This window comes from Schistocerca americana, chromosome 11, assembly GCF_021461395.2.
Source record: "Schistocerca americana isolate TAMUIC-IGC-003095 chromosome 11, iqSchAmer2.1, whole genome shotgun sequence".
Taxonomy (NCBI): Eukaryota; Metazoa; Arthropoda; class Insecta; order Orthoptera; family Acrididae; genus Schistocerca; species Schistocerca americana.
This window is the reverse complement of record NC_060129.1, coordinates 111,368,817-111,379,181: the sequence shown is the minus strand read 5'-3', so window position 1 is coordinate 111,379,181 and position 10,365 is coordinate 111,368,817.

Below are 10,365 nucleotides of genomic sequence, written 5' to 3'. Positions count from 1 at the left end.
CGAAACGTGAGTAATTCATAGTCATACCAACAGTGTTTGTCGGTATTTTGCGTGATATTTTAAAGTCCTCCGGCAAGCAAGTTGAATGGTGAGCTGTGTTAGTGTAATGGTTATAGTATAGCGCTGTAAAGCGAAAGTTTCTAAGTTCGATCTTTGTTCAGTGCTTAATATTTTCTTTATTTAAAAACAATATCGAAGTGTCCTACTTCATGAATTTTATTCGTTTGAATGTAATTTTTTGAAATTTCTAGTGGCAACTAAAATCGACCATATGGAAAGTATACGCTATGGACTTTTACCTCTGCAATGATTTACTACATCTAATTCTGCACAATAACCGCGTTCAACTTCGAAACAAAATTAAGTCATTTATGGGGGGAAGGTATCAATCAAGAAGATGTGTAAAAATAAAATTTTTAGGCCAAATAGTTTTTGTGAAATCGAATGATACGTGTGTCAAATCACTCGAAACACCATGTGTCTGTACAGACTAACAGTGCAATGATGATAAAATCGCGCACATCGCGGAATGCGGGGAGCACGTCTCTGTAGCAGCGAAAGGGTTAATGTGACCTTGGTGGCTTTACTTCATAAACTACGAGCTCTCTCCTAAACGTAAGTTTATGAACTAAACTATACAGTGGCGTTGCTTCTCTTGCGGCGTACAACTGGTAACGCAGCAATCTCCTGCGTCAGGGCGGGCATGCGCGAACCGCCAAGATAAAAGAATTCAACTATAGATGCGCATCTTGTTAGTTACGTAAATTATATAAAACAAATGTCTTTCAAAGAATAGGTCTCATCTCATAAGCTGAGTACTTACAGCTTTCATACGTCGGAAATCCGAATAATATTACAGAGTCGGCACGTTTTCATCCCAATGGTCCCGTGCCCACTGCAGTCATAACTGACGATGTCTGATCAACATGTGAACACGTAGGGGTGGTCTGTTGTGAATCTCCATGTTCGGCAATGTACGATGAACGGTGTGATCCGCAACACTTGTGCGTACACCAGCATTGTGCTCTTTCGGCAGAGGTGCCACTGATCACCCTCTATCCTACGTTGCAGAGCACACAAGTCTCCGAACGTACGAGGGCAGTTCAATAAGTAATGCAACACATTTTTTTTCTCGGTCAATTTTGGTTGAAAAAACCGGAAATTCCTTGTGGAATATTTTCAAACATTCCCGCTTCGTCACGTATAGTTTCACTGACTTCCGACAGGTGGCAGCGCTGTACGGAGCTGTTAAAATGGCGTCTGTAACTGATGTGCGTTGCAAACAACGGGCAGTGATCGAGTTTCTTTTGGCGGAAAACCAGGGCATCTCAGATATTCATAGGCGCTTGCAGAATGTCTACGGTGATCTGGCAGTGGACAAAAGCACGGTGAGTCGGTGCGCAAAGCGTGTGTCGTCATCGCCGAAAGGTCAAGCGAGACTGTCTGATCTCCCGCGTGCGGGCCGGCCGTGCACAGCTGTGACTCCTGCAATGGCGGAGCGTGCTAACACACTCGTTCGAGATGATCGACGGACCACCATCAAACAACTCAGTGCTCAACTTGACATCTCTGTTGGTAGTGCTGTCACAATTGTTCACCAGTTGGGATATTCAAAGGTTTGTTCCCGCTGGGTCCCTCGTTGTCTAACCGAACACCATAAAGAGCAAAGGAGAACCATCTGTGCGGAATTGCTTGCTCGTCATGTGGCTGAGGGTGACAATTTCTTGTCAAAGATTGTTACAGGCGATGAAACATGGGTTCATCACTTCGAACCTGAAACAAAACGGCAATCAATGGAGTGGCGCCACACCCACTCCCCTACCAAGACAAAGTTTAAAGCCATACCGTCAGCCGGTAAAGTCACGGTTACAGTCTTCTGGGACGCTGAAGGGGTTGTTCTGTTCGATGTCCTTCCCCGTGGTCAAACGATCAACTCTGAAGTGTATTGTGCTACTCTTCAGAAATTGAAGAAACGACTTCAGCGTGTTCGTAGGCACAAAAATCTGAACGAACTTCTCCTTCTTCATGACAACGCAAGACCTCACACAAGTCTTCGCACCCGGGAGGAGCTCACAAAACTTCAGTGGACTGTTCTTCCTCATGCACCCTACAGCCCCGATCTCGCACTGTCGGATTTCCATATGTTTGGCCCAATGAAGGACGCAATCCGTGGGAGACACTAGGCGGATGATGAAGAAGTTATTGATGCAGTACGACGTTGGCTCCGACATCGACCAGTGGAATGGTACCGTGCAGGCATACAGGCCCTCATTTCGAGGTGGCGTAAGGCCGTAGCATTGAATGGAGATTACGTTCAAAAATAGTGTTGTGTAGCTAAAAGATTGGGGAATAACCTGGTGTATTTCAATGCTGAATAAAACAACCCCTGTTTCAGAAAAAAAATGTGTTGCATTACTTATTGAACTGCCCTCGTACAATGAAGGCTTTCACGACCGGATGTTTCAGCTGCTGAGAATTTTTCCGGGTTGTATGGCCGTGGTCCATGGAGCTCTTCAATCCCTGACGTTTCGTCCAAGGCTACGTTGGACATCTTCGCAGGTCCTCCTGACAAGAATCAGCACATACCAGGAGCACCTCTGAAAATGTACGACGTAGCCTTGGACGAAACGTCAGGAATTGAAGAGTTCCATGGACCACGGAAAAATTCTCAGCAGCTGAAGCCACCGAATCCCACCTTCTGTGAAGAGTCGTGGGCGTCCAAACCATTTAGCGCCTAGTGGTAGTTTCACTGTCATTCAACCCCTTTCCGTAGACACTGACGACATTACCATATGAACATTCGCCCAGCTTCGCAGTTTTCGAGACATTCGTTCACAGGCTTTGCGTAATAATGATCTGCCCTTCCCCAACGTCGCGTACCTCAATGGTTTTCTCCATTTGCACCCCATATCCTCGTTAGGGTGATCCCCCATCAGTGTCTGCTCCGCTTACATACACTACTGCCCATTAAAATTGCTACACCACAAAGATGATGTCCTACAGACGCGAAATTTAACCGACAGGAAGAAGATGCTGTGATACGCAAATGATTAGCTATTCAGAGCATTCATACAAGGTCGGCGCCGGTGGCGACACCTACAACGTGCTGACATGAGCAAAGTTTCCAACCGATTTCTCATACACAAACAGCAGTTGACCGTCGTTGCCTGGTGGAACGTTGCTGTGATGCCTCGTGTAAGGAGGAGAAATGTGTACCATCACGTTTCCGACTTTGATAAAGGTCGGATTGTAGCCTACCGCGATTGTTGTTTATCGTATCGCGACATTGCTGCTCGCGTTGGTCGAGATCCAGTGACTGTTTGCAGAATATGGAATCGGTGGGTTCAGGAGGGTAATACGGAACGCCGTGCTGGATCCCGACGGCCTCGTATCACTAGCAGTCGAGATGACAGCCATCTTATCCGCATAGCTGTAAAGGATTGTGCAGCCACGTCTCGATCCCTAAATCAACAGATGAGGACTTTTGCAAGACAACAACCGTCTGCATGAACAGTTCGACGACGTTTCAGGCAGCACGGACTATCAGCTCGGAGACCGTGGCTGCGGTTACCCTTGACGTCTCATCACAGACAGGAGCGCCTGCGATGGTGTTCTCGACGACGAACCTGGGTGCACGAATGGCCAAACGTCATTTTTTCGGATGAATCCAGGTTCTGTTTGCACCGAGCGAGGTGGCGCAGTGGTTAGCACACTGGACTCGCATTCGGGAGGACGACAGTTCAATGCCGTCTCTGGCCATCCTGATTTAGGTTTTCCGTGATTTCCCTACATCGTTTCAGGCAAATGCCGGGATGGTTCCTTTGAAAGGGCACGGCCGATTTCCTTCCGAATCCTTCCCTAACCCGAGCTTGCGCTCCGTCTCTAATGACCTCGTTGTCGACGGGACGTTAAACACTAACCACCTCCACCAGGTCCTGTTTACAGCATCATGATGGTCGCATCCGTGTTTGGCGACATCGCGGTGAACGCACATTGGAAGCGAGTATTCGGCATCGCCATACTGGCGTTTCACCCGGCGTGATGGTATGGGGTGCCATTGGTTACACGTCTCGGTCACCTCTTGTTCGCATTGACAGCACGTTGAACAGTGGACGCTGCATTTCAGATGTGTTACGACCCTTGGCTCTACCCTTCATTTGATCCCTGCAAAACCCTACATTTCAGCGGGATAATGCACGACCGCATGTTGCAGGTCCTGTACAGGCCTTTCTGGATACAGAAAATGTTCGACTGCTGCCCTGGCCAGCACATTCTCCAGATCTCTCACCAATTGAAAACGTCTGGTCAATGGTGACGGAGCAACTGGCTCGTCACAATATGCTAGTCACTTCTCTTGATGAACTGTGGTATCGTGTTCTAGCTGCATGGGCAGCTGTACCTGTACACCCCATCCGAGCTCTGTTTGACTCAATGCCCAGGCGTATCGAGGCCGCTATTACGGCCAGAGGTGGTTGTTCTCGGTACTGATTTCTCAGGATCTATGCACCCAATTCGCGTGAAAATGTAATCACATGTCAGTTGTAGGATAATATATTTGTCCAATGAACACCCGTTTATCATCTGCATTTTTTCTTAGTGTAGCAATTTTAATGGCCAGTAGTGTACTTTTGTGACCGCTTCACGTGCCCGTAACGCCCCCCAGGCGGCATCCAACCTCCGGTGGCAAGTGATCATAATGTTTTGTTTCGTCAGTTTAAATTTAACATATGTAAGTCTAGTTTTCTTCATTTTCCATTACAAACAAAGTTTATATATCTATCGCGAATGCGTGACTGGAGTGTAGACCTTCCAGCAAAGAGTGAGAAGTCTTGAGACGTGAAAGTAACTTCGGGAGTGCTCCAGTGGAGTATTGTAAGAGCACTACTTTTCACAAGATGTATAAACGATCTTGTAGATAACGTCGAAAGCTCGATGATGCTCTTGGCGGATTATTCTGTTGCATACAGAGAAGTGGCCACATTAGAAAACTGTAGCGAAATATGGGATGATGACCTACGCTTGGTGCAGGGCTTGGCAACTGACCCTCGATACAAACAAAGGTAACCTATTACGAATACATAGACAGAAAGACCCTTTAATGTATGGTAACGCAACTGAATGTAGTCGAATGGAATGTAGTCGAATTAAGTCGGGTGATGCTGAGGGAATTGGATTAGGAAATGAGACACTTCAAGTAGTAAAGGAGTTTTGCTATTTGGGGAGAAAAATAACTGAAGATGGTCGAAGTAGAGAGGATATAAAATGTAGACTGGCAATGGCAAAAAAAGCATTTCTGAAGAAGAGAAACTTGTTAACATCGAGTATAGACTTAAGTGTCAGGAAGTCGATTCTGAAAGTATTTGTATGGAGTGTAGCCATGTATGGAAGTGAAACATGGACGATAAATAGTTTGGACAAGAAGAGAATAGAAGCTTTCGAAATGTGGTGTCACAGAAGAATGCTGCAGATTAGATGGGTAGATCACATAACTAATGAGGAAGTATTGCATAGGATTGGGGAGAAGAGAAGTTTGTAGCACAACTTGACTAGAAGAAGGGATCGGTTGATAGGACATGTTCTGAGGCATCAAGGGATCACCAGTTTAGTATTGGAGGGCAGCGTGGAGGGTAAAAATCGTAGAGGGAGACCAAGAGACGAATACACTAAGCAGATTCAGAAGGATGTAGGCTGCAGTAGCTACTGGGAGATGAAGCAGCTTTCACAGGATAGAGTAGCATGGAGAGCTGCATCAAACCAGTCTCAGGACTGAAGACCACAACAACAACAACAACGCAACTGAAGAACACTAACTGAAAGCAGTTACTTCCGTAAGACCGCTAGGAGTATGGATACAGAACGATTTGAAGTGGAACGACCTCCTAAAATTAATGGTGAGAGAGATAAGTGTTGGACTGAGATTCATTGGACGAATCCTTACGAAATGTAGTCCATCAAGAAAGTTAGTAGCTAACAAAACACTCGTTTCACCAATACTTGGATACTGGTCGTCAGTGTGTGATCCGTACTGGGCAGGACTGGAAGAGGAAATAGAGTAGATACAAAGAAGAGCAGCACGTTTCGTTAGAGGTTTATTTATTAAGCACGAATGCGTCACGGGGATGCCCAGGCAACTCCATTTGCAGACTCTGCAAGAGAGGCGTCCTGCATCACGGTGTGATCTATTTTTAGAGTTTCGATAGCGTTCGTACGCCAAAGGTTTGTGTCCCCCTACGTATATCTCGTGAAGGGACCATCAAAATAAAATTATAGAGGTTCTGGGGCACACAGACGCTTACCAGCAATCAGTCATCCCGAGAACCACACACGACAATGGTACACAAAGAAACTCCCGCCACAGAACTTAAACTGGCTTGCGAAGTATACGAGGGCCGTTCAGAAAGTAACCTCCGGTTGATTTAAAAAAATACACCAAGTTAAATAGAAATATTTTAATATATACATCTTACAACTACATCTTTGCACTATTTTTCTACATAGTCTCCATAGCGATTGAGGCACTTATCGTATCTCTTCACAAGCTTTGAAATTCCTTCTGCATAAAAATCACCCGCTTGTGCCTGGAGCCAGCCTGTGACCGCATCTTTGAGCTCTTCGTCGTCATCAAACCGCTGTGACCCGAGCCATTTCTTCAAATGCATGAAGAGGTGATAATCACTTGGCGCCAGGTCTGGGCTGTAAGGTGGATGGTTGATAACGTCCCACTTGAAGGACTCAACATTTCGTTGTTCTGCGAGCAGAGTGAGGACGGGCGTTATCGTGCAAAAAAACGATAGCGGAAGTCAGCATACCACGGCGTTTTTTCTGTATAGCCCGTCGTAACTTTTTTATTGTTTCACAGTACACGTCTTGATTAATGGTCGTACCACGTGCCATGAATTCAACCAACAACACCCCTTTGGCATCCCAAAACACCGTTGCCATCAGTTTTCTGGCAGAAAAATCTTGCGAGGCTTTTCTTGGTTTGGTAGGCGAATTTGAATGTGCCCACATCTTTGATTGTTCTTTTGTCTCAGGGTTCACGTACTTAATCCAGGTTTCGTCACCGGTCACGATTCTGTTTAACAATGGTTCTCCTTCGTCCTCATAACGTCACAGAAAGTCTAATGCAGAGGCCATTCTTTGAGTTTTGTGGTGGTCGGTAAGAATTTTGGGCACCCATTGTACACAGAACTTACGGTAACCCAACCTTGCTGTCACTATCTCGTACAAGAGAGTCTTAGAAATCTGTGGAAAACCAGTAGACAACTCCGACATTGAGAAACGTCGACTTTCACGAACTTTTGCATCAACTGTCTGAACGAGTTCGTCAGTCACCAATGATGGTCTACCACTCCTCTCTTCATCATGAACGTTTTCTCGTCCACTTTTAAATAAACGTACCCATTCACGGACAACTCCTTCACTCATAACTCTTGGTCTGTACACGGCACAAAGCTCACGATGAATAGCTGCTGCAGAATATCCTTTGGCTGTAAAAAACCTTATGACAGCACGCACTTCACATTTGGCGGGGTTTTCTATTGCAGCACACATTTCAAACTGCCACAAAAACTAAACTAGCTCAGGTACGACGTTCACTCGACCACGGCTTGATGCCGACTGACCTGTTGAGTGCGTGAACGCACAGATGGCGTCGCTACTCCCCCCACAACCCACACTGCGACCAATCGGAGGTTACTTTCTGAACCGCCCTCGTAGATGTAGACGCAGATCTTCATGGCAGTTTTCAAAACCACGTGAAAATGACCAAAAATGAAGGCCGGAACAGGTAGTGGACTCAATAAGGTTCTCAAAATCAACTGGAACGGTTTTTCATTGATTAATAAAAGAGTGCATTTATCCAGATCAAAGATCAATCTGCTTTACGATGTGAACATCCTTCAATCTCTATATCTCTACACAGAGACAGCCAGAAAAATGTATACACTCTTTGTCAGGCTATCGAGATGTCGATATTGTCGTTCGATCTTTGGCTCAAAAGATGTTAGTACTTTCATCTCGGTATTGATAAAACAAGATATCTGGAGCACGCTTGACATTCGAGCAACGAAAATGTATTGTGAAGTGGTTTTTCAAGCTTGATTATGTCGTTGAAGCGCAACGTGACTGCCGGTGGTAGTTTGAAACAGAGCCGCCAAGCCGCCTAACAATTAAACGCATCATTGACAAGTTTGAATTGCACGGAACGATTTCTGATATTGACTCAGGAAGACAGCGTACAGCTACAAGTCCTTCTTCGTCGACTCTGGTGTCTCCACAGAAGTCGAATGCGGAGAAGATCGGCCGGTCCAGCGGTGTGCCACCTCGATCATCGTCTCTCTTGTGCAACAATTGTGATACGTCGCTTCGATCGTGTTAGGCTATCTAGCAGCTGCTACCATCCGACGTCGACATGGAACAGTTTTACAGGTACAGAGTCGAAGGGAACTCTGATTATAGGAATTAGTTGTTATTTGCTTGATTAGCAGAAGGGATCCTTATTGTTTTTTTGGCTTTGAAGACTGTGTTGGTGGTTTATTGTAGTTTCCCTAATAGAAAAGCCGGCCTGTGTGGCCGAGCGGTTCTAGGCGCTACAGTCTGGACCCGCGCGACCGCTACGGTCGCAGGTTCGAATCCTGCCTCGGGCATGGATGTGTGTGATGTCCTTAGGTTAGTTAGGTTGAAGTAGTTCTAAGTTATAGGGGACTGATGACCTCAGATGTTAAGTCCCATAGTGCTCAGAGCCATTTGAACCTAATAGAAAAGCAGTTGGCAAAACGAGTTGGTTCTTGCTCTGTAGATTTAGCACAACAACTGCAGCTACACATCTCAACAGCCTCCACTGAGCCCTGTCATCTGTAGCTTGTGGTGCACCAGTTGCCTTGGCGACAGTTGTGGATACCACCATTTTGCCATGCACGGTATACTTTAACTGCAGCGGTACGCGAAGAGTTTACAAACTTTGCCGTTTCAGAAACGCTTTCACCTTCGGCCTGAAAGCTAATGATGAAGCCCTTTTAATATCAAACAAACCGCTGCGTTTCCACATTACAACGACTGCAATGTTTTCCGCGTCTCCCTGACACGCATTATATACCCTCCACTGCTAGTGCTGCCATCTACCATCTATGAGTGGTTCTTGCAGAACTGACCTCGAACATACGCAGTGGTCACATTAATGTGACTGGACCATGTAAATACCTGGTTTTAAGGAACCATGTACAGTCTGCTCCACAAGAAAGTGTACACCATTATCTGTATGAAATAAAAGGCACTATTACAAACATATGCTTACATGAAAATACATGTTACTACTAATTGCACAATTACCTAATAGTTATCCAATCGCCGCCGGCCGCGGTGGTCCGCAGTTCTAGGCGCGCAGTCCGGAACCGTGGGACTGCTACGGTCGCAGGTTCGAATCCTGCCTCGGGCATGCATGTGTGTGATGTCCTTAGGTTAGTTAGGTTTAAGTAGTTCTAAATTCTAGGGGACTGATAACCACAGCAGTTGAGTCCCATAGTGCTCAGAGCCATTTGAACCATTTTATCCAATCGTCTCCATTGTCGATTATAGCTTGACACCTTAGTTCTACCTCTGGTAAATTACCCACATTTCCAACGTCTAAATATCGTTTGAGCCACTTTGCAACGAATGTCTTTGACTTTCTAAGAACTTAGGAGCAGCTCCATATGAAAGCTTTGGTTCCTTACGATGATTTACAAGGAACCCTGCCTTGTGATGCTTCTGATGTTGTTGTTGTTGTTGTTGTGGTCTTCAGTCCTGAGACCGGTTTGATGCAGCTCTCCATGCTATTCTATCCTGTGCAAGCTTCTTCATCTCCCAGTACCTACTGCAGCCTACATCCTTCTGAATCTGCTTAGTGTATTCATCTCTTGGTCTCCCTCTACGATTTTTACCCTCCACGCTGCCCTCCAACGCTAAATTTGTGATCCCTTGATGCCTCAAAACATGTCCTACCAACCGATCCCTTCTTCTAGTCAAGATGCGCCACAAATTTCTCTTCTCTCCAATTCTATTCAACACCTCCTTGTTAGTTATGTGATCTACCCATCTAATCTTCAGCATTCTTCTGTAGCACCACATTTCGAAAGCTTCTATTCTCTTCTTGTCCAAACTATTTATCGTCCATGTTTCACTTCCATACATGGCTACACAACATACAAATACTTTCAGAAACGACTTCCTGACACTTAAATCAATACTCGATGTTAACAAATTTCTCTTCTTCAGAAACGCTTTACTTGCCATTGCCAGTCTCTACTTCGGCCATCATCAGTTATTTTGCTCCGTAAATATCAAAACTCCTTTACTACTTTAAGTGACACATTTCCTAACCTAATT